The sequence below is a fragment of the Coptis chinensis genome, chromosome 2 (genome assembly GCF_015680905.1).
Source record: "Coptis chinensis isolate HL-2020 chromosome 2, ASM1568090v1, whole genome shotgun sequence".
Lineage (NCBI taxonomy): Eukaryota > Viridiplantae > Streptophyta > Magnoliopsida > Ranunculales > Ranunculaceae > Coptis > Coptis chinensis.
The window spans coordinates 69,976,559-69,995,815 of record NC_141457.1 but is presented as its reverse complement, the minus strand read 5'-3'; the positions used below and the strand labels follow the sequence as shown (position 1 = coordinate 69,995,815).

Below are 19,257 nucleotides of genomic sequence, written 5' to 3'. Positions count from 1 at the left end.
AAACAGAGACACCGTTTCGCTGTTTCCCAATTAAAAAAAAAAAAAAAAAACCACGTTCGTTCGTCTTCTCTGGTTTCTTATATTCCCAATTAAAACCCGTTAAGTTTGAAAGTTCAAATCAAACATTTTGCAACCAATGAACATAAATTTAAACCCTATTTTCCATTTTCAAAATCAAAGGTAATACTTTCGTTCATTTTCGTTTTCTAATATTCTTTAATCCTGTAATATAAGTCTGCAATTTTCCAACAATTATGTCTTTTTGCCTTTGATATGGTTGTAACAATTGCTACGGGATTGTTTTTTTCGTTCTTTTCTTTAAAATTCAAAGGTACGTTCTTCTATCCCCTTTTGATTTTTCGGTAATCTCAAGTTTTAGTTCCATGATATAATTGCGTCCAATTGGTTGGCTTAGAGGAGATGTTTGATAGTGAGATGCTTATTAGAATAAGAACTTTTTGCCGTCACAACTTACACAACTTTACTTTCAAACTTGACCCAAGTTATTCAAGCATCTTTAATTCATTTCCTTTTTGCTTTCTATTTTCGAAGTTCCCTTGCAATTGAGGGAGTCATACAAACCCATGATTTGAAGGCACAAAGTATAATGAATATTCTAACACTTTGGCATTATTATGTTAATCAAACAAAGACAAAAGGCTTCTCTGTAGGGTTTGATTGTCTTTTAATGTGCTATAAAGGATTCTAAATGTGTTTGGCATGGGTTTCCTTAAAGGTAACTCGAATCAGATCAATGCATTATATTTTGCCTTCTTCGAATGTGTTGGTTGTTTTAGTCAACATTTTTTTTATGGAAATAATTGTTGGCTTCTTGTAACTTTACGATTATTCCAATGTCCGTGACGTCTCTTGCGGTAGCCTCACATTTCGAGACAACGAGTTTCAACTGCTACATTTGGGTACACATCTTTCTCTTTCTCTTATATATTTATCGACTAATATCTTGGGCTCATCTATATGTTAGTTGAAACTATAAAAAGCTTTTAAATCATTCAGATGCCCGATGTTAATCTATCAACTTTCATCTTCATTGATCGGTTATAATGATTTTATAAGAATTTAGTCAACAAAGTTATACCCTTTCAGTTTCTTCGTTTTGGTTTGGTGGTTGATTTAATGTATCTACTACTCCCTATTCCATAGGATCCCGTTAGTGATGGCAAACAAAGTTCAGGATATCATAAAAAAGGAATATGAGATTAGCTTTGTCACTCTCAAGATTGCTATCTAAGGCCAGGGCTGCAACTTCTGCATGTAGGACTTATGCAAAGTGCAAGGTACTTATCTTGGATTCTTGGCAATTTTGTTGTATTTTATTTTGTACAAATTAGATACTCATGGTTGAAAGTTTCGTGCAAGATAACCTAGAATGCATACTACTGTTGTAATGTTGGCAAAGCCAAAAGGTACAAAATTCTGGATTAGAACTTCGGAGGATCGTCTCATTGTTTTAAATTAGAAGGTCCCTTAATCAAATACCACCATCTTAGTGAAAATATTAATGAAAACTTTGCATCTATTGCCATAGATTTTGACTACCATCATGATCTAAATTTATATTTAGCCACTATCCGGATGTTTAAATGAGAAATCCCATTTATACTTGGTGGGCTGGTTTACTTGATGTTACTTATGTCCTCTATCCGGGTTTATAGGCTAGGTAAGAGAATGCATGCATATTTTTAGCCACATTCATTATCACATTTCAGTGTTGAGTGTTTGTGCCCATGAGTCTACGGTCACACACACACATTTTCCTTTACCAAGACTTAATTGGTAGGAGATATGCATTAGATTCTGATAAGTTATTCAAAGCGTGAAGTATTTCCTTATCAAGATTCTACAACAAGTCACATGCTCTTTACCCTGCTTGCTTTTTAATGCATTAGAGTGCATTAGACTACCAATGACAAGCCTATACGGTTCAAGCCCTCAATCATGCATAGTTGTTTTTCGTTGGCCAAAACTAAAGGGGTCATGGGTGGTTTCATTGTTATGGTTAGTCGTGGTTTTGTAAGAAGGGTGCCTGGTATATGAATTTATTTGATTTTTTTTTCGATTCTGTAGAAGCATCTGCTGCTCTGAAAAATGTGGAATTCAATGGATATGTTGAGAAGTCCGCAAAGAGGAAAAGGAAGTATCGATTACAAACTATAGAGGTATCATACATCGTCCATGGGGAAATGGGCAATAGAGATCGGGGACCCCGGGGAAGGGTGTCGGGGGTGTGGCTTGGAGCCTTCTACAATTGCTAAAGAAGCTGCAAGAGCTTTTGATCTTTGAGGCACACATGATCCGTGGAAACAAAGCTAAGGTTAATTTCCCACAAGAGAATTCCCCATTTGCTCAAACTCAAGCTGTGAAAGCAAATCCACATAAAGCACAGCACTGCTGGCAACCACACCTTCGCAGAGGCCGGTGTTTAATTAGGATTTTAGTTTGATGAACTACATGAGTGATGACTCTTTTGGGTTTGTGGTCGAGTTTATTGGTCATTTCGCTTCAATGAAATATCAAAGTGGATTCGATTTTTACCCCTGGCCGATGGAGACACATTGTGTTCTACTTCGAAGGGAGCAACTCTCTCAGCGATTATTCAATTTGGATGGAAACCGGGAACTTGAGACTCCAAAAATAACCTATGTCCTCTCAACTGTTATAGTAAGTAATGAGCATAATGCTAACCCAAGTAAGAAACGAATACCAATTATGAGATTGTGGTGCCGGTTAGCGGAAATACTTGCCAAGAATCTTTCAATAGCTATCCGATTTTGAGTCTCGGATGAAGTTTCTTCAAATCCCATATCTTGAGTGAAGTTGGGATGGTTCAATGGATAGCCTATTCAAGTAGGGATACTACTCAATGGTGGGAACTCATTGGATCTTTGGAGCTTGACGATTTCCCCGGATGGTTGGGGGTGCCTTATGAGGAGCTATTGACTTGATTCAGTAAATGTTTTAGAAGTTTAGTATGACATTATTATTGCTTATTCAATCATTACTTGGTAATAAATGCTGCATTTTCATTATAGATTGATTTTGTTCAATGAGTATCAATCATTACTTAGAGATTTACTTACCATTGTCGTTTCTAAAGACATCGTTCACTCTTATTTTATGCTAACTCTTAGAGAATCACTTTGAGCGATACTAGATTGATATTTGGCCAAGAAAAAAAATATTGGAAAAAGTGATAGCTATTGGTGTAATAGCTGTAATGAGTTTATGCCATCTCCATTTGCAAGGTAAAACTATGAAATTTTATTAAGAACCTCTTAACTTCCCTTTCAATTATTATTGATATTGACATTCAATGATAGATATCAAATTCGAGTCCGCATTGGCCATATTTGGACAAGTGGAAGAACTGTTAAACACCGGCATATGAATTGGAGGGATGCTTAAATCAAGAAAATCTACAATTAAACGTTTCAGTAATAACTTATTTTCCTTTGAATATATCTCATTTAGGTATATAAACTTTTCTTTAAACAGGAAAGTGATTCTCAAGTGGTTAAGAATATCTTGAATGAGCTTATAGGTTCATCATTAATTTTTGAAATAAATATAGTGACATCAAGGATAAGGCCACAAATGGTTCCATAGCAACTAAAGTTTTTCCTGTAGATTACAGGCTAGAAGGAGACCTAATGCTCACTCACATTGAACAGGTAAAAAAAGAAAAAGTCTAATTGATACATGTTTAGGATAGATACACAAGACATTAATTTTTATTTATTCAATTACATAATTTTTTTTTCATGATTATAACACCGAGTTTGCTTTACATTTTGCTTGGTTGTACTAATGACAAGATTTACATTGTCTCACTATATAACCACCTTCTCTATCTTTTCCCGTGAAGGTTGATCGATAGATCTACATCTCGCTTATGGGACTCTCCACAAAGAGCGCCAAGTCATCCATAGTCTCATTATTATATTTACTTGATCTTTCCGTTCTTTTTTTCCTATCCCTTTTATTTATTTATTTTTCCTTTTGTTGTCTATATATAGTTTTATGTTTTGAATATCTAACGTTGATGTGTAGAAGATCATATAGGTTCAAATTCATTAATTTTAGCAAACCTTATTCTTATTCATAAGCTTCTCTCGGATTCTGTGAACTTCGAATTCTAAAAGATTAGAAATTTGTTTTGAAGAGGATATATAATTGATGTTTATTGGTTCGTCGGGCCTTCATATCTTTGATATGTATAGTTTCAAGATCAAAGTTATTGTATATAACTAAGCCTATACTAGATGATGATGTCATTGGTTACATTAGGGGGGGGGGGGAAGATTAGCATTGTTACTTCATTGCTATTCCTGTATTACTATTATTTTTCTATTTTGTTTTAATATTTATTATTTTTCTTCGTTTTCTTTGAACATTGAACATTTGAACTCTAAACAAAGATAGTTGCTATCAGGGCCCAAAATATCGCCGAGATATCCGATATCTCGCCGATATATCTCGGTAAATTGGTACACCGATATCGATTTTTCTGAGATATATCCACCGAATATTGAACCCCTTTTTTTCCGAGATATATCGGAATTTCCGATATGAAAGTTTATATCGCCGAGATAATCGATATTTCGAGATAATAATCGATATATATCGGTTGACTTTTGACCAATTGTTAATAATTTAATATTGAAATTTCGAAATATCCTATATATCCGAGATATATCGTGAGAGATCCGAGATATCCGAGATATATCGGTGAGATATCCGATATTTTAGAAACTTTGGGTGGTCACCAAAGAACCCAGAGATATCCGATATATCTCTCGGTTTTAAAATACACCGATATATTAACCGATATCGAAATTTTGGGCCTTGGTTGCTATGTTATATATGTGTTACTATGCATGCACCGATGATTCGTTATTTTTATTTAGGCAAAATTGGGTGGGATATGATCCCAAGTACCCGATTTTGTATGCAAGAATAATAGATGTTGGAAGATGTAAATACATGTTTATAAGCAGAGCAAAAATACCGGCATTACTTGAGGCTATCAAATAAGCATATAGGTTGAGATGCCCGACACTTGCAAAGAAGCATTAAGTTGCCTGTGGAATGTTTGGCTAATAAAACCTAAGTGGCCTCTGCTATAGCATCAATATAGAAACAAATGGAGAACCGGAGAAAATATACAGATGGCGACTAGCGAAAAGACCCCGAAAGGAGAAAAAAACAGAAAACCCAAATATCCACCAAAGGGAAGTCACTTGAGTATATCCAAGACAACCAAAACAACTTCAAATTAATGTTCGGCCTAAATTCTTTTTCTGAGGTGACGTTTTGTCTTCGGATGAAAGAAAGAACCGAAATACACGTTTAAAGGTATATCTATCCAACAAAACAATATACACCTATTAGATCATTCCAATCAATGGAAAGAAACCCAAAAGACAGAATTTAGTTATGTTACGTTGTTCCCTATGGCTTATAGAACCTATCGATACATTGAAATGAAAAGAAATATAACCGATGCATACAACTGTTTCAAAACATAGATATGAGGTGTGGAAATTACGAGAAAAGAACTCTAAAGTGGTGGTAATGCCATCGTTCTTGATTCCAAAGTTCCCTAGCCGGAAGCTCTTCAAATGCCAAAGCCACCAATTCATTACATGGTAACCATACAGATTAAATCGTATATTTCTTCAAAATAGACCGAGAAACTATGAAATGGCGGGAAGAGAAGCTACATATATAGAAATGCAGATCCATAAGAATGAGTCAGTTTGAGAATTCCTAGATACTTGCATATGTGTAAAACTGTGCACACATAGATGTTGACATGTTGTGAGATCACAAAGCCTTTCAGCAGCATTCACCTGTCTCCATTTTCCTGTTAAAGAATGAATTTGCCAAATTGTCTTTCATACTTTCGTGCACATGTTGACAAGAACCACAGTCCCCATTTGTCGTGAGTTGAACATCACTCATATGCCTCTACTTTCAAACTATCATCAAACTGATTAGCATAGAAACTTTCAAGTACACCACCCAAAGTTGCCTCTGAACTAAAGCTCTTGACGACTTGACCATCATAACTGCAGTCGCATCTTTCTCATTTATCTTTGGCCGGAAATTGGTCGACACGGTGGACACGGTGGAATTGCATGCTCTTGATACTAACTACCAAGATCCTATACCCGAGAGCCCAAAAGTACGTGAATGATCCGGAACCAATTGAAAAGTAGGTTTTCATTTAATTGTTCTACTTGGGTTAATTGTTATATATATATTAGAAAAAATGTACATACTAATATGCCATCACATAGTCGTTAGTCGCGTGAGTTGGTTCACTTGGTTGTAAATTTAGATGGCTAAGCCAATTTTAATACCTTCATAGTAACTTCCCAGAATAGTGAAAATCTTGATATCAGAGAATCAGTATTGCCCTACTAATCTGCCTTATTTATTTTATTCTTGATTCAGATATTACCATTTGAAAATTCTACTTAAACACCTAGAACCTCGACTAAGGAAACAAATTCTAAACGGATATGGGCAGAAAATCGGAATGTGTGGTAAATATACAACCAGCGGTGGTGATTGTTGACTCTGTGGGAGTCTGTGCTTTATGATTACTTAATTCTTTATAACTAACATGAAAAAAAAAAATGTATTTATTACGTTGGCACAGGAAATTTCTTCAAACAACTTTAACGAAATCATGCAACTTTAGAGTTTAGACAAGGGTTATCTTATTATTTTGTCGTTCAAATTTGAGACTCACATATTAAATTTTTGGCATTATTATTCTAAATAAAAAAAAACTAACTGTATGACTTGCACGTGCAATGCACGTGCTCATTTACTAGTAATATCTAATTAGACTAGTTATTATTTGTTGGGCAGTACATAAAAGCTGTTTGGAAAGTTGGGGAGCTGGATAAACTCCGTGCGGCAAGGGAATCAATGTCTCAGCTCTTCCCTTTATCCCCTAGCCTCTGGTTTCAATGGCTCCACGACGAAGCTTCCCTCCTCACCTCTTCTTCTTCTTCTACCCATGCAATCACACAGCTTTACGACCGTGCCCTTCGTGATTATCTAGTAACTTTTCACTCTTGCATTTTTATTTCTATACTTCTTCTACACCTGTAGTGCTGATTGTGCTGTTGCTTGCGCAGTCTGTGCCTCTTTGGTGTCACTATGGCGCCGACTCTTCACCATCAAAGCTCAGAGATTTGTTTGAGCGCCTCTTCCTACTGCTGGATTACATGTTACTCAAGGCAATAAATCTGGGAGGCATACATCAAATTTGAGCAAACCATTCTTCATGCTATTGATCACATCAACACTGAGGTCACTAGTGTTTATGCAGTTTAAACTTTTTCATCTTAATTTTTATTATACTTTTCTTCCAAGCTTCTATATATGTCTAACAACGGGTTTTTGACAATTTTTATTTTGTTAATTTAATTACACCTGCATATATTCTTTTCCAAATATATGTTGCATCAGCCTCCATTTTAATGTAGGAAATTTCTTATTTGGATCAGTGTGAAGATCATCTAATCTTGCCTTCTTATACATGATCAAACTTTAGTCCAATATACCAAAGGAAGCCCTTAATAGCAACGCTAACTTCTTAAAATTTTCACTTCTCCCTTCGACAATATATGTTCTGACCGAGTACACAACAGTATTGCAAATGGAACTGAATCCCCAATCCACATACCCCAGAGAAAATAAATCCTGGTTGGGGCTTTGGTCTGCATTCCTTTTTTTTTTTTATCGGTCTGGACGTTATTTAAATATGCATTGCAGTGTAACAAATTGTTACTCCCCAACGTCCAAATACAGCACAGAAAATACTGCAGTGGATAGCGAGGGGAACATTAATCTGGCTTCACTTTGGCCCAACTCCAGTATAAGTAGGAAGCTAGGCGCAGAGCTGACAATGGAATGAACTTAAGGGGGGGAGGGGAACTCGTAGGCCTAGGTTGCAGCAAGATTCCAAGAAACAACACCATTAGGGCGAATCATGCATTAACTAGTCGTGAGTCCCTCATATTGAACAGTGTCTTGTATGCTAAGGTATATATGGATCCTCCCAAGATGAAGATCACCGAAACGCAACACAATCATTTTTCCTTAAGTCTTCCTCTCATCCCCAAAGTTCCACAACTATTCCCTAAATGTGTAATATTAGATGTGTTTGTGTTCTTAGGTCTTAATTTCCCATCTGTTTCGACAAGCAAACCACATCTTTACAGGTGGTACCTATGATGCTCATCAGTATCGTCCATATGAAGTTCCTAATGGCCAACACTCTTAGGGACGGAGAAAGAGGATGAATAGTACGGAGGAAGATGGGATGGGTTGCTTTTGATAAGGACTTAATTTCCACCACTCTAAAACATAATTAAATACAAAAAAAAATTATCAATTTTTTCTTTGCTTAGTATACCACTCATTCAATTTGATTTTATGATTGTTTAATTCTTTGTGTACCTCCTGTGTTCTTTCTTAAGATTGATACATACATGTCTGCTTATTATGTAATATGAGGCTGTTGTGACACCTTCTTCTTCTAAGTTCTAACCCAGTATACAAACCTTTATTTTGAAATTTTGCATGTAAAAGTATCTTCTTGTTGTTTTGCAGGAAAAAGAGAAGCAGGTCCATTGAATTCAAAGTCTATTTCATCGACATCTGTCCGTACCACTTTGTGAATTAGGGTCTGTTCTTCTTGCTTACAAGTCTTGGGAGGCTGAACTAGGAAATACACCTAAAGGTAGCACAAATAGCTCTGATGGGATTCCTCCTCATGTCTCCTCATCATATCAAAAAGCCATGGAGATGTATAATGCACATGCTTGTTATGAAGAACATATTTCAGGGCAAATTACACCTGCTGAGAAGCTTCAGCATTTTATGGTATGGTAAATGTTGATGGCTTCAGTACCGTCTCGTTTTAGCTGGAGATGTTTCCTTTACGCTGTTGTGTTCTTCTGTAATGCGCGTTTATGCTTTACGTTCATAGATTTGATTTTCTGGTCAAACATATTTATCTATTATTAGTTTTTTGTTGCTTGAGCTTCCTAGTAAAATGGGTAATATATGTGGTTCTAGATGAAGAAATCAAGAATTGTTTTTCTCAGTTTTGTTTCTAAATAATATAAATGCATCTGATAAATCTTCACTTTGGATGTAGGCTATTGTTATTTCTCTAGTTATTCAGAACTGATTGTCAATACGATGTTGCAGATTTATTTGAAATTTGAGCAGTCTTCTGGTGACCCAGCTCGCACTCAAATTCTGTATGAGTGTGCTGTCACGGAATTTCCTGTTTCAAGCGATCTCTGGCTTGATTATACTCGATATGTGGACCAGACAATAAAGGTATTCCTCAAACTAGTTTAAATCAATTTGCACATTTATGATGTACATGAAATAACAATTTACCTTTGGTTTCAGGTTCCCAAAATTGTTTTAGATATTCATGCCAGGGCCACCAGGAACTGTACCTGGGTTGGAGGACTTTGGGTTCGGTATCTTCTAGCTTTGGAACGTGCTCATTCTTCTGAAGAACTGATGTCTACTGTATGTTTTAGCTTTTATGATCTCTTTACTGAAGTATATTTCAATTAGGGCCATCCATGGACTTTTCTTGTTTGAGGATGACGTTGCGCATCCTCAAAAGAGAATTGTTTTAGATTTCTCTTATTTGTAATTGCTATAACCATAAAAAGAAGAAAAAGAAAAAGAAAGAAAGAACAGCTGAGTCTATTTTTTAAAAAATTTTGTACCTAATGTTAAATATTGAGACCCCAGAATGCTTTCTGTTTCAGGTCTTTGAGCAATCCCTGCAATGTGTATTTTCCAGCTCCGAAGAGGTAAGAATTGGTGTCGTGCTGTCTGTAAATTTAACAATTCTTTTTGGTCATTACTGGTAAGTTAAACTTTATTATTCTTTTTTCTATCTTCAACTTTATATCCAAGAAACTTTTTGGTATTGAACATGGCTGGACAATTTCGGTTCTCGTTGTTGGTCATGACTCATGAACAATGCTGTCATGGTGAATGGGTAAGAATGCACAAGAGGCAACAAACACAAAGAAAATCAGAAGAAGCACCAAGGACCAGGAAACTTCACACCACACCTTCTAGGATGATGTTATTCCCTATATAAACCCCATTTAGGATCATGTCTTTCATCTAGCTATCAATAAGATTATAACCCTTCTCTCCTCTATTAATACCCAGAAACTTGATTTCTCCCATTACATTTTTTCAACGTGAAGACCTCATAGACAACCCTCTTCAACTACCCGAAAAAGTAACTGAATAAGAGTTTACTTGTGCTTATGTTTACCAATTTCAAAAAATTTGTGGAGTTTTATTTGCATGTTGTTTACAGGCTTCTGTATACACCACCAGTGGATGTTTGTTTCAATAAATGTGTTTCTGGTTGTTGTTTTCCATTCAGTGATTAACTGTAATCATGATGTATCCTATCTTGTTGTAAGAAAACTTGATGAGATAGATATCTGTCACATTTTTCAATTTACTTTGGATCTCCATATGTTATTTAACCAGTCTCATCCCATGATATTGAGGGGATGCTGGAGTAAATCTTGTATTATCTGTGTTTATATGATAAAGTTGTAAATCTTAGCACCTAGTTTAGAGAAATCGGTGATTTTTTTTGGTAAAGTGAAATAGGTGATTTAGCAGTCGTGCAATCACTTTGGTAGGTGCTATTTGGATGGTCAGACATAATGGTCATGTAATATTCAACTAAATCAAAGACCTGTTTTGTTGTCTAGTAACAGCTGTTTCGGACTTCCAGTATGTAGTCTTGAGTATTGTCGAAGTTTTTTATGTTTGAGCTATAATCATACTAACGTGTCAGTGGAATTTATGTTCCAGTATCTGGATTTGTTCCTCACTCGCATAGATGGCTTAAGGCGCAGGATCAATTTGGCTGATTCAACTGATGATTTCTTGGACTATTCTGTAATTAGAGATACCTTTCAGGTTTGATTCTTGCTTCATATTTGCAGAACTCTGCTTTTTTGCTGCCATGTAATATACTTATTGGGTTATCAAATTGTCTTATATACTTATATAGAGTCAACGGTTGACTAATTGACTGGAGCCGTTAAATAGTAGGGTTTGTCTCTTGATTTTCAAAACGCGGGGTGGTTTCAAATTAACCCATTAACTAACATTTTAATTAATCGACTAACTTGTAGCTGTTGATTTATCCATATATTTTGGCTTTTTGTGTATACTTTTTTTTTTCCTGAAAATTATGTACGTTATTTATGGTCTTAAGGATCATATAATATCACCTTAATACATGTTTCTTTATACATTTAAAACAAGTTCTGTATAAGAGAATATGTACACGTTAAAGTGGTTTTTATGATCTTTATCATATGGTAAGGGTGTATTTAATCAAACCTCAATCTCTTCAACTTAGACACTAGCTAGCATGCAAGCTATTTCATTACACATCATAGTTAGTCTAATATGTATTTCTTATTAATTGATGTAGTAAGTGGGACCTATAGAACTCTATAGAGGAATTTTTGAAATTTAATATCTTAAAATTTTGGCGAATATTATTAATTTAGTACATTCGCCGAAGTCGGGTATGCATAATAATAAACTTAGTGCGTGTTAGTTTAACGGGGTTCTACTGTTCTCGTTATCCGAGATAGTATCTGATAGATACTAGTTTGTCATATACATGGAAACAACACAATAGTTTCTCATCCAAAACTTTCTTTCATGATCCATCTAACATGTCTAAGACAAGCCTGAAAATTTAGCATCTTCAAGATGCTTTTACGGATTTCTCATTATATTGTTTATATTTCATTACCTTTGGTGTGCTAGGGTGAATATTGGTTTATTTTAATGCGTAGACTTTTTGCAGCGTGCTACAGATTACCTCTCCCCACACCTAAAAAATACAGATGGTTTATTGCTACTGCATGAATATTGGGCTCGTTTAGAGTTGAGTTTTGGAAAGATTTGGCTGGAGTTCGTGGAGTATGGGAAAGCTTGCTTAAGACCAGGTCTAGTATCACAGCGCAATATGCTTCCACAATTGAGTGTTTTCGTTTTTAAGCACCCCTTTAACCAAGTTAAAGGGTAACTGACTTCTTTTTAGAACTCTTCTCGTCACTGCTTTATTTCTAATCAGACTGGCTGTGGCTTGTACAGTGGTTCGATGTTTGAAGCATGGAAACAATACATAAAAATGGAGATTGAAACAGGCCATGTAACTGAAGCTAGAGGCATCTACAAAAGATGCTACAGTAAGAAATTTACTGGAACTGGTTCGGAGGTATGATTCTGGCTTTCTCGCACTAGAAACTCACCATAGTTCCTTATAAGTAAATAGTCCTGTGATCAATGCCCATAATAGTTATCGTACTGTAGGAGGTATAGATGCAAGTTTAAGTTAAGCATGACTCAACTACTTGAAGGCTGGATATTTTAATTTCTGTGAATGAATAAGGCTTTTTGTTAATGTCAAAAAAAGCAAGTTACAGTCAAGGAAATTACAAAAAGTAAGAAAGAGTTGGGGGACATGATGTGAGTGACAGAGGGATTTGCTCAAGCCCATTGAGCCAATCACAAATTGGTTGCAATGAAGGCAGCTGCCCCTAACTAATCCAACATATATTGGACTTGGAGGAACTTTACTAATGCTGGACATTGACACTGACACGTGTACCCTTGTAAATGATACTTATCGTAAGATTAATTCACTAGGTGCTAACTACTAGGGGAAATTTGGGTTGTGGATAGAAAGTAGAAGAATCTTGATTGTTGACAACTATGAAGCACCAATACGTCCCTAAGGGTGAAGTATCCGTGTCCGATATGTGTCCGACACGGATACGCCCCGATACGCGTCTGATACGTGTCGGATATGTGATTTGGAGTATCCGATTTTATAATTAATTTTTAAATTTCCGACACACGGGGGACACGCAAGGGACGGTAATCTCACACATACAAGAAATTTTTTTGGAACTTCAATAAAAAAAAAACAAGTGAAATAAAATCCAAGTTAAGAAGAGATGCAAGAGAAGAAAGATGAAGTGAATCCAAGTTATACATGTAAGTTGCTGTTTAATGTGTTTGAATTGGTCATTTTATGAAGTAGAATTGCCATTTTAATTTGAATTTGGTGAAAAATGCTCAATTATAAATATTTATATATATATATTATTCAAACGTGTCCATGACGTATCTGTGTCCTATATTTTTTTAAAATGCCGTGTCCGCGTATCCGTGTCGTGTATTGGTATCCGTGCTTCCTAGGTTGACAAAGAGTGCATTCACCAATCACATCAAGTAGATGTCTACTTTGTTGTGTTAAATCTATTGCGCATTGTAAATAATTCTCCTTCCCTGAACTTTGTTAATAGGTTAAAATCACATGGTTATTGAATTCATTTGTATATTTTTTGCACACAAATTTAATCAAGTATATTATGTGTCTTGAGTTTGCTGGTTTTTGTATTTTTTCAAAGTCCTCTAACATCAGAATCTCAATATTTCAGTGTTGAACTTCTGTAGTATATTATGTATTAGATGATACCTTCCTTTTCTAAAAACACAGAATCATTCAGGACATATGCCATTCATGGGTACGCTTTGAGCAGGAATTTGGTACATTAGACGATTATGATCATGCTGTGAGGAAGGTATATTCTTCTTGTCAAAGAACTCCGTTTTTATTTATTAGTGAGCTTCTTTTCTCTAGTTGACAGTGTTGTGTCTCTTTTGTATCTCGTGGATATTTTGCTCTAAAATCTTATCAAGGACTCTATTGTTCATAACTATTTGTCTTATACAATAATAATTGTGTATGAAAGCTATTGCTACATTGAGACCTAACTTGATGTAGCTTATTTAGATTTTATTTATTCTCCATTGTTCCTTGAATGGTCATTTCTTCTTAAACAAGAAATTTTGTTGGGCTTCTACAAGTTCCTTTTTTCTTGAAGTACCTAGATTGTGATCTCTATTTTTGCTTTGTGTATTAGATGATATTATTGCAGATGCCTGTGCAATCTCAATTGGTGTAATTCCCATCTCAGATTGAAATATAATTCTCCTTATTGTCTTCCTTAGGTGACACCACGATTGGAGGAACTCAAGTTATATAGGTCACAACAGGAGTCCAAGAGTGGTGTTGCATTAGTAGCTCAAAAGGAGGATCTTCACTCAAAAAAAGTTCCCCAGAAGAGAAAAATGGGTGCCAGATCAACCGAGGAACTCCCAACACCAAAGAGGCAGAAAGGCACAACTCACAACTCAACAAAGTCATTTGAAAGAGAGACAAGTCAGAAATCAACAGAAGACAGTAAGGTGGAATTAGGCAAACCTGAAACCATGAATGAGCAGAAAATAAAATACTCGGCTCCAAGAGAAACCTATACAGATCAGTGCACTGTCTTTCTTTCTAACCTTAGCTTTCAGGCAAGTTGCCCTCATTCTTTCTTTTGAGTTGAGTTTTGTTACGAATCACAATAAGTTACGGCTGCGTGATGTAAATAACATCTCCTTTGCAGGCAAAGGATGAACATCTGCGTGATTTCTTTAGTGATGTTGGTGATGTTACAGCTATTCGTCTACTGAGGGATAAGCTCACCGGAAAGTCAAGGGTCTCTCTTTCTCTCTCTCACACACACGCCCATCCACAGATGCACTTGTGTGATTTCATGTTGTTATTCAGCATGTTGTTAATCATATATTTGTGTGGAATGATGGTCTGTCTTTGGATGTCTTTCAAATATAAATCACCTTCCGCATTGCATGTCTTCTGACAGTGCTCTCTTTCGCATTATCACATATGCCTACCGATTCAGTGCCTCACTACCTCTTATCTTGGACTTGGATAATATCTAAGACATAATTTTAGAATTTGATCAGTATAGCTTTTGGAAGATTGTCGAATCAAAATCCAACCACATAAACTTGTCAGCTGAACAAATTGCATTGTGTACTCACGATCACAATTTAGCTTTCACATTTCCAACGAGGTCCCATTAAATAAATGCTGTGAGTTGAGGCTTATAGAACAGCCTGCCGTGTGTTTGAGTTTGTCTATGAAGAAATGGTTCAATTTCTAAGTTTAATACAACATCGTATTATGTACATGTTCTGTACTAATAATGCAGGACGTGGATATGACCATGAATTACTAGTATATATGTGCATATTTTTATGGTAATGCCTACATAACACGTCTCACGTGAAAATTTTGGTAGTAAATTTGATTTCACATTTTAGGTTTCCACTGTCAGAGTCAGAATGTATTGGACTTTCTTAATAATTTTAGGAAAAGCTATTAGGGTCATGGGTTGAAAGTAAGTCCCAAGTCACGAATGATAATGCTTAGCTAAGATATCTTGCATGCATAGGAAATTGAGTAACCTCGCTTGCACACATGCTAGTCACCAGATTTGCTGACTGTCCAAATCTTTGGATATATGTATATAAATTTGCTGACTGTCCAAATCTTTGGATATATGTATATAGTTGAGGTTTGGGTTTCTGAATTTTTCGACTTTCGTTCACGTGGTGTTCAAGGTGAAAGCCTGAGAATTCCAAATGTGATACCTCAAATTTTCCTCTTGTAAGTGACAAGTACCATTCTGTTATCTCTCCCCCACATGACAAGGGAAAGCAGATCTTTAACTGTTTTTATTTTTTCCATTCCACTAAAATTTAGAATAAAGTCAAGTCAAGCGCACACAGTTCTGGGGAAATAGAGTGCAGCATATGATAGAAGCCGTGCAGGTAAACTAGTTTGGACATGCTACTTGTCAATTCTAAGGTTTATCAGATCAAAGTTCGAGTTAGCCACAATAGCTGTGCTTTTTTTAACCAATCTGAGAAGTCAAAAACCTAATCCTATGGCAATAGCTACAGCTGAATAGCTTTTTAAAGTTATACGTGTACATCTTGTCATTCATAATACTTCTCTTTGTTCCTTTTCAGAATAAATTTAAAATGATCATTTAAGTGTAGATGGGATATCCTGGTTATATACACTGACACAGTATTCATCTTTGTGTTCAAGGGATTGGCATATGTAGATTTGGCAGACGATACTCATCTTGTAGCAGCTTTAGCAAAGAATAAGCAGATATTACTGGGAAAGAAAGTGAGCATTGCTCAGTCTGATCCAAAACATAAGAAAGGTAGAGAATCTTATGGAAGAAGCTCAAGCGAACATGGTATTTAGTCTGTGTGTGTCTGTGTGCATAGTCGTTTCTTCACCTGTATACATAATATTGATTTGACAAGTCTTCCGTTGCTTGTTCTCTGGATGAGAGAGTGACAATATTAACATTGTGTTTATTACCCATCGGTAGATAATTTTTTTTTAAAAAAAAAAGAAAAGGATATCATGATTGTGCTAAAGTGAGTCACAGCTGAATGCACACCATTGATTGTGCATCAAGATGATACATCTTCGAGATGCACACCATCCAACATCAAGATGCACAACAAGTTGTATTCACTGTCGCCTAAGTTAACGGTTGGCATTGTGCCGTGACTTGAAGAGAATGTGGCTATCATGATTTTAGAAACAAATATTGTGTGGATGTTGATAATAGCTTCTTTTTGTTGCTGAGGAAAATAAAATTTTGTGGACATCATATTGTTTAGACATGCACCCCCCATTTCACTTAATTCCAAACACATTTTTCATATTAGGTCGATAATTGTGCTTTTATTTTTATTGGTTCAATCTGCTTGCTGTGATTTTACTTTTTCTGTTCTCTTCTTTTGCAGATAATTCTAAACTGACCTTCTATATTAACTCGATATTGTGCTTTTATTTCTAGTGGTTCAATCTACTTACTGTGATTTTACTTTCCCTTCTTTTCTTTTGCAGATAAGAGAGGACCTGCTAGTAATAGTGATGGTTCAGTTGAAGGGTCTGGCTCCCAAAAGAAAGAGTCGGTAGCATCACAAACACAGTCCTCTATTTTGAATAGGCATGGAGATAATATCCAGCTTAGAGGTAGAAACACGTTTGCAGTACCTCGTACAGTAGTCAGAACCCTCGGTAGGAGCAATAGTGACCCAAAGAAAGAATCTGATGAGACCCCCAAATCTAATGATGAGTTCAGAAATTTGCTGCTGAAATAATAGATTGTAGTTCTGTGTGTCAAGCCGCAGCCAAATGTGTTGCCGTAGGCCAAAATATGACGCATGATGCTTGTCAATGAAGTCTGTTGTGTAAAAGTCGAGGATCAGAAGATATTCCCTGTTGCAAAGATGCTGTTTAGATTAAATTATGTGGTTTGGGGAGTAAGACTGTATCATGAAAAATTGTAGACTTAAAACAAGAAAGATAATAGAGAAAATTGTATACTTAAAACAAGAAAGATAATAGAGATCCATACTTTGTTTTGATTTGCTTGGATTGGTTCTCTATTTGTCTAGTTAGAGCATCTCTTGGTGGTAGTATAACCTGTCAAAATCTTCAAATTTGAAGAAATACTTCTGAATTTTCCGGAATTCCAACTCTAGGTGGCTTCAAATTCAGTTACATCACCTGTTCGTTCGCATTTTTGTTTGCAAATTTAATAATTTGGATGCGGTTGCAGAGCGACATTTGCGGAGCCATTGCAAATGTCGTCCTAATTTTTTTTTTTGATTTTGATTAGTACCATGCGCTAGTGGTACTGTCGCGCGTCACTCCTAATGTCGTGTGGGGGTTTTTTTTTTTTTTTTTTTAACTTTTTGGAATGGTTGTGTGCCCCTCCTAATATCGCGTGGGTTGTTTTGGATTTGTACATGCGACACTCCAACTGTTGCGCGATAGTGGTGATGTCGCATGAATTGTTTTTTGCTAAGGAATTTGCAACTACCTAGAGTTGGTCGAAATTTGTGACCCAATTTTTCAAAAAATTTCTTCAAATTTGAAAAATATACTACCACCACCTAGAGATGTTTTTAAAGTGGAAAACTCTTTTCAGAGATTTTTAGAAATTGCTAGTGTCCGGGGTTCTTTTAAGAGTTTCGTACGAGGGTTTTCTCTACGAACGAACACACTGATCAAACAGTTTTTTCAAAAAGGTTTGTGAGGTTTTCTCATGGGTTACACATTAAAAGAAGTTGGCAATGAAAATATGGATTATAGTCATCTCTTTAATTGTTTTTGCATCTATTCATTTAGCTTTTTAAAAGGCAAGTTGCACAGCGAATAAGAGTTCATATTTTGTGGTGATGATCTTACAAAGTCGATAAAAAAGTGTAAATTGTGATTTCTTCAGATGTATTGGTTTTTTCTAGGGATCTTCCTGGTGGGAAGATCGTCTTCATTAAATTCAGCCATATATTATAGCTGTTGCACCAGAAACAAATGTTATCATATAGGGCTTATCTAATTAACTATAAGTATTTCACAATTCTTTGTAAAAGTTACATTTGAAATATTTTCTTTTGATTGAAATCTCATTTTCCATATTTAATCAAATATTTGATCAGCCTTTCGTAATTTCATGGGTTATTTAGGTTTTGGTCTCCCTAAATAATAGATATTTGGGATTTGGTCCACACCAATCGGTTTATTAGCTTTTGGTCCTCCTAAATTGTCTTGACTGTCACAAGCTATTAGTCAAAATAATTTAGGAAGACCAAAGCCTAATAAATCGACTAGTGAGGACCAAATCCCAAACACTAATTATTTAGGAGAACCAAAACCTAAATAATGATGAATTATACTTGAAAGTTGTTTCTTTATTCACTTATTTTTAGCTAGATTACAAGATGAGGGGTGCATATAAGAAAGCGTCCCTTACTCAGTGCAATAGTGAATTCTTACATTGCTTACCTTAGTGAGCAAGGTTAATGCGGAACACCTATTACTTTTAAGAGGGCATGCAACTGAAAGCCTTGTCCCGATTCTATTTTGTGAGTAACTTCATATTTGTTTCATAATTTATCTGTTATATTTATGTCGTTCAACTAAAAGTGTATCATGCAGTAGACAAGACATGTTTTGATAGTTGGTACCATAAATAAATTAATAACCATGATTCACGGTGAAGTTGCTAATCATTTATAAGAACTAAACGTGTGCTATCTTTTCTACCTAGTACAAACTCTGATCTTATTAGTAAAATTGTTTCAATTATGGAAAAATCCTTTTATCATTAATCTTTTTAGTTTGAATCATTAACTCCAAACAACCAATGCAAGTAGACATGTAAT

The 19,257-nt window shown here is 35.5% G+C and overlaps 1 long non-coding RNA gene, 1 other non-coding gene and 1 pseudogene across 3 annotated transcripts; 2 read left to right on the top strand and 1 right to left on the bottom strand.

Moving 5' to 3' along the window:
* The first annotated feature begins 874 nt into the window (after positions 1-874).
* Positions 875-2,199, top strand: LOC147517478 (uncharacterized). The gene is made up of 3 exons (XR_015211449.1): positions 875-920; positions 1,165-1,298; positions 2,089-2,199. It is a non-coding gene; the product is annotated as an uncharacterized LOC147517478 (long non-coding RNA).
* A 366-nt stretch (positions 2,200-2,565) lies between these two features.
* LOC147517476 (uncharacterized) lies at positions 2,566-17,454 on the top strand (annotated as a pseudogene). The gene is made up of 15 exons (XR_015213070.1): positions 2,566-2,682; positions 6,886-7,098; positions 7,176-7,350; positions 8,656-8,928; positions 9,259-9,393; positions 9,469-9,594; positions 9,843-9,887; positions 10,924-11,031; positions 11,939-12,080; positions 12,229-12,352; positions 13,650-13,724; positions 14,155-14,502; positions 14,595-14,687; positions 16,109-16,265; positions 16,931-17,454. The product of XR_015213070.1 is annotated as an uncharacterized LOC147517476 (transcript).
* Positions 7,823-7,934, bottom strand: LOC147517477 (small nucleolar RNA snoR136). Its single transcript, XR_015214690.1, has one exon. It is a non-coding gene; the product is annotated as a small nucleolar RNA snoR136 (small nucleolar RNA).
* Positions 17,455-19,257: the final 1,803 nt, after the last annotated feature.